At 53.6% G+C, this 5965-nt stretch overlaps 1 protein-coding gene across 2 annotated transcripts in view; it reads left to right on the forward strand.

Moving 5' to 3' along the window:
• Positions 1-713: 713 nt before the first annotated feature.
• WSCD2 (WSC domain containing 2) overlaps positions 714-5965 on the forward strand; it is a 21599-nt gene continuing 16347 nt past the window's right edge. Inside the window, exon 1 of one of the 2 annotated variants that reach the window (XM_015643535.3) lies at positions 714-902. The gene's annotated coding sequence lies outside the window, so the exon portion shown is untranslated. Of the gene's footprint in view, positions 903-1085; positions 1775-5965 lie in introns of those variants that run through there. The other variant, XM_015643536.2, reaches the window with a different exon arrangement.

Below are 5965 nucleotides of genomic sequence, written 5' to 3' on the forward strand. Positions count from 1 at the left end.
ACCCCATGATATATTTATACATCTATTTATTTTGATATATTTAGCTATGTTATATTAATTTAGAACACTTATTTAGATCATTTATCTGCATTTACATCTACATATGTAGCTATATATTGGATGTGCGTGTTTATCTAGATATCTTTATTTATTTCCATTTTAGTGGTAATTTCATTTTAATTTAATGGTAATTTTAAATTTTTTTTTTTTAATTTTAATTTAATGGTAAAAAATTTAAAATTTTATATTTTTTAAATTTTAATTTTTTAAAAAAATTAATTTAATGGTAAACTTTTTAAAATTTTAAATTTTTTTATATTTTAGTTTAATGGTAATTTAAAAAAAAATATATTTTAAAAAATATTTTAATTTAATGGTAATTTTAATGGCATTTACATTTTAAAGTTCAACCCTTGCCGTCTCCAGTGATTCTCAGGCCGGTCCCAGGATGGAACCGGATTCCCGGGGTGGAGGATGCAGATCCTCAGCATCCCTGAGGAGCCACCCTAAAGCTGCATCCCTGCAAACCAGGAAAACCCAGAAATAAAAATAAAAATAAATTATTTTTTTAAAGAAGATCCCGGCGGGGCGGCGGGAGGGAAGGGGTTAAGGCCGGCAGCCGGCGGAGGGAGCGGAGCCGCTGGATGGAGACATTAAGAAGCGGCGCCCGGCAGCGGCTGCGGGCAGAGCCGAGCTGCAGCCGCCGGGCCGGGCTCTCCTCGCTCGGTACCGGCAGCAGCGGAACCTCCGGAACCGCCCCGGCAGCGGGGCCGGGCCGCGGGCACAGCCCGGAGCCCCCCCGGCCCCGCCGCTCCCCGGGGCGGCCGCGGATGGAGGCACGGAGGGATGGATGGAGCGATGGATGGAGCGGCTGGAGCGGCCGGGAGCAGGGCCCGGGGACGGTGAGGAGGAGGAGGAGGAGGAGGAGGAAGGGCTCGGGGGAGGAGGAAGCGGCGCTGCCGGCGAGGGGGGGGGGGGCGAGTTAAAACCGGGGTTTCACGGGGAAAAAATAAAAACCCAAATGAGCCACCAAAAAATAAGAGAAGGAAACCAACGGCGCCACCCCCACACCCCGAGCCCTGCGCAAAATTAATTTTTTTAAAAATAGGGGATAAAAAAGGATCAGGAAGGTCCGGAGCGGGGGTCGGCAGGAGCCCGGCCCGCCGGGAATTGGGCACGGGGAGCGGCGTGTGCGGGAAGCCGGGGGGGCTCCGCGTCCCCCCGCGGCTTTGCGGGAGTTGATGATTCCCTCCTCATCCCGGCAGGGATTTTTCCGCTGGTTTCTGCTGGTTTGGGAAAGGTTTTGCTTCGCAGAGGCAGGCAGGAGAGAGCTCTCTTCATCTTCATCCTCATCCCCATCCTCATCCCCATCCTCATCCCCATCCTCATCCCCATCCTCATCCTCCTTCCCAGACTTTGTGCACGAACGGCTCCGCCGGGGAAATAAGGAATATAAGGCAATGAAATCCTGCCAGAAGCTCTCCCCCGTTTATTTTCCTCTTCCCACATCCATGCTGGCAACTTCTGGGAATAATTTAATATAAAAATGAGCAGGGAGAGCAGAGGCAGTTGCAGAACGGCGTGAAGGTAACCTTGAGCTGAGCCCTATAAACCCCGGCCTCCGTCAAGGCAGGATTAAAGAAACTTTCCCGGCAATCCAGAGCTGGGAATCACAGCCTGGCACTGGGAATCACAGCCTGGCACTGGGAATCACAGCCTGGCACTGGGAATCACAGCCCCGGGGTGGCCCTGGCCCCCTGCACCTTCTCATCCGGTGAGTGCCGTATCCTTCCTCCCTCTGGGAATTTATCTGGGAGTTATCCTTTAGAAGGGGCTGTCCCTTCCCAGGGCTTGGGAAAGAGCTCTCCCTTGGAATATCCAATGCTGTTGAGCTCCAGAGGCTCCTCCAAGACAGGATTTGTTAGCAGTTGTTAGGTTTTTTTAAAGTATGTTATTATATTATAGATGCTATTAGTAATTATTGTGGTTTTATATAGTTTATATGACTTCTGTACATTATTAGCAGATATTATTTGGTTTATATTTATTATTCTATTATCTACATTATTATCCCCCACCATGGTTTTTATACACAATATATCATAATATTCCACATATTATTAGGCCCAGGGAGAATTCCCCAGGGGGTTTTGCTCTGGTTTTTGGGATGCCTTTCCCAAATCCTGGTGCCCAAGGACTCGAGCCCAGCTGCAGCACCAGGGCTGGGTCCAGTGGGGCTCATCCGTGTCTTTTTGCATCCTTGATGTTTGGGATCCTGGCAGATGGGAACCCCCCACGGAGCCTTGGTTCCCCAAAAGGAATTAGGGATGGTTTTTCTCTCCCAGAAAAAAAAGCTCTGTTCTTCCTGGGGGATCTTTTCCCCATGGAAAGCTGGGCCAAACCTCAGCAGCTTCAGGCTCCCATCCAGAGCCACAATTCCCATGGCCGAGGCAGGATCCATTCTCACTGAGTGAGATGCAGCCTCTGTGAGTGTTCAGCATCATTCCCAGCTCATCCTGGGATTCCCAGATCCCAGGAAAATCTCTGCTTCTCCCAACCCCCTTGGACTACCAGGGGCTCGGTCACTCCGAGCGACGCGGGGAGCTCTGGGATGGGAATTTGTGCTTCCCAATTTGCTGTCTCTCCCTGGAGCCGGGAGCTCCTCCTGGGACTGGGGAAGGAGCGTGGGACAGGAGGATCTGCCCTGTGCCGAGGGATGAGCCTGCAGCATCCATGGGAATGGCAGATCCCTTCCCGAGCCTCGTGCAGCAGGATGCAGGGAAAGAGAGGAACCGGCTCTCCCGGGAAAGGAGGTTTGGAAGGAAGTGTTGCACGAAATCCTCCTTCTCACTCCATTAATGTCTGTGGGCTGTGCAAGGCATTGTCTGCTGCTGGAAAAGCTCGTTAGTTAATTGCCCCAGTGCTGCTGTAATCCCGGATTAACGAGGATTAATCCCCGCGGAGCAGACCTGAGCGTGGGGTCTGCGGGGAGATTGGATCCGGCTCTTCCCCACCAGTGGGGGTTCATCCTGGGCTGGATGTGCTCCCATGGGAAGAGGTCTCTGTGGGGCTGAGTCGCACTTCCCAAATCCCCCCTGATGGATCCCATGGTGGCCTCGATGGGATTTGGGCTGCTCTGAGCACCCTGAGGCGGGGTCCTGGTGGGATGCGCCTGGATTTCCCTCGGGACAATCTCCCTTTGGTGTTTCTCAACACCTCCCGTGAATCCTGGAGCCAGGGCTGGGCTCGGGTGCTCAAATCCTCGGGATAAAACCCTTTGGCTGCTGCGGGGTTTGCTCCTCATCGTTAAGCACAAGGAGGAAAACAGCAGCGTCCTGGCTTTCCCTGGAATGAGGAGCTGTGAGGCTCGGGATGTGTGCGGTTCGGGAATGCTTTCCCACAGTGACAGGGACGTGCAGGTGGCCATGGATGGAGCGTCCAGAGGATTTGGGGAGGATGAGAAGTGCAGGGAGGACCGTGCCTCCTGCAGGGGTGGCTGCCAGACCGGGCACTGCCTCTGGAAAAGTCCATCCCGCGTATCCTAAACCTCCTTCTCCTTCGGGATTCAGGGGGGAGCTTTGCTGAGCCAGCAGCTGGCCGGGATCCAGCTGTGCTTCCCTGGGGAACAGCCCCGGCCTTCCTCCCGCCCTCCTCCTCCTCCTCCTCCCGGCTCGGGGAGGGAGCGCATCCCCTGGGATGCACATCCCGGCTCCCCAAGTCTGAAAACCGTAACAGGATTTTGCAGCCCGGGCACGGGAGCCCCCGAAACTGCTCGGGTTAAACCCTGTCACAGACACAGCGTCCTCTGAAGGAATTACATCACCTTTTCCAAGGGTTTGAGTGTCGGGAGGGTGGGAAGAAACGGGAGAGGGAGTCTGGGAGCATCCCTCGGTGTCACTGAGACCCCGCAATCCGGGGTGGCCTCTCCCAAACGCCGCTGTGTCACCCAAAAATCGGGAATTAACGGGAAAATGGAGGTTTCTCAGCCCTGGATGCAGGGATGGGAATGATTCCCGCTGCAGGAAGGCTCAGGGAGGGATGCTGGAAGCCGGCAGGGATGTGGTGGGGGAAGGTTGGGATCCTGCTCCCCAGCACCCAAATTCAAAGACCCTGATCCCAAAGGAGGGAGCTTCCCGCTCCTTGCACGGCCCCACCCAACGCACCCCGTGCAGGAGGGATAAAGAGCTGCATCACCCGGACCCCTGGGGTTACTGCAGATTAATTAATTAATGGAAATGCTAACGATGCTGGGAGGGGAACACCAAGTCCCACAGCTGGATCCTCGCTGTGCCACCTCATTTCCATCATCCCACAAATCCCGGGACCCTCTCCCTGCCCGAATCTCCGCAATCCGCGGCTATTTCCTTCCCAATTTCCTCCCCTGCCTTCGGCAGTGCCGGGTGCTTTTTAAATGATTCATGGCTTAAACCATTTTCCTTTATGAGCTGCTTTTCACACTTGTGAGGAGAATTCAGCCTCCAAGAACCTGGAACGGGCTTTGATGGAATTGTGGGTGGGGGAGCAGAGCGTGAAGTAAAAAACTCCCCATTTTCAGCTCCACTTGGGCCATTGTGGAGCAGAATACCCAGGGAAAGGAGCAAAGCCGTGGAGATGGGATTACCTGGGAATTAGTGGCCTGGAGGCAACGGCCTTTCTTTGCTCCTGGGGGCTGGAGCAGCCTCCTCATCCAGGCTGGGAATGGTTTTGGGAGTCTCTCGCCTGTCCCACGGCGAATTCCCACCATCATCACGGCGATCCCACCCCGTGCCAGCCCATGGTTGTGGGGTCTGGGTTGGAATTGGCATCCCTTGGGCAGGAATCGGCATCCCCGGGGTGGGGAGGAGCATCCCTTGGGCAGGAATCAGCATCCCTGAGGTCTGGGACGCCAGTGGGGATTTGCAGCGCCAGGCAGCTCAATGTCGTAATTAAAAACGGGGTTAAACTTCCTTAAATCAGCTTGATTAAACAAAATTGCCTTTCTGGGCCAGGCTGCAGGCTCGTGTAGCACTGTCCAGTTATTGGAATAAGCCAGGGCAGGATCCATCCCGATGTTCCTGGATTTATTTATAGCTCAGGCCTGGCAGAAACGGGGCTGGTGCCCTGTGGGCTCCGTCCTCTGGAGAGCACAGGGAGCACTAAGAGGAGGTTGTGCAATTAGCACGACCTCATTTCAGAGGAGCCTTTTAGACACCTTAATCAATTAGTCTGGGGCAGCCCCGAATGGATCCCAGATCCTTCTGCATCTGGATCCCTCTGGATCCTGGTGCCTCAAGTGCTGAGGCCGCGGATAAATCCCCAGAGTATTTCAAAATCAGTTTTTATTGATAATTAAAACCAGCTCCCATGGACTCCCAGCGAGGAGGAGGACTTGCAGACCCGACAAAACGCTCAGAAATCCCGCACAAAAATCCACCAGCAGATGGGCAAATCCTGCCCTGGATTTTCAAATTGAGCCAATCAATCCCAAATGAGAGGTTTTTCCTTTGCATCCCTTGCTGGTCCGGCCTGTGGAAGGGATTTAGTGGCTCCAAAGGGAAGCCCAGGCCTGGGAAGCAGCTCAGCCTTGAGGATGAGCATCCGATCCCGGTGCAGCTCCCTGGGATGAGTCTGGGAGCTGCTGAGTCAGCTGCTTTTCAGGCTTCCCCAGCGGAGAGGAGGCACAAATCCATTTCTCAGCAAAATGAAGGCAGAGAGGAGCTGAATAAATAAACTCAGCTTTGATTTGAAGGCGGCTGAGGGCTCCCTGTGCTCGGCTGGCCCCGGGGAGCGGCGCTGCGAGGTGTTGGATGCTCCAGGTGTGCCCTGCTGGGATGGAATAATCCCAGTTTATCCCAGTTTCATTCCCAGCCACAACGGAGCTCAAATTCAGCCCCTTGAACATCATTTGCTGCTTCCTTAAAGAGAGGGGAAGGGTGAAAATGCATTTCCATGGGGCTGGAGAAAGAGGATGGCAACTCCACCCGGG

The sequence above is a fragment of the Parus major genome, chromosome 15 (genome assembly GCF_001522545.3).
Source record: "Parus major isolate Abel chromosome 15, Parus_major1.1, whole genome shotgun sequence".
Taxonomy (NCBI): Eukaryota; Metazoa; Chordata; class Aves; order Passeriformes; family Paridae; genus Parus; species Parus major.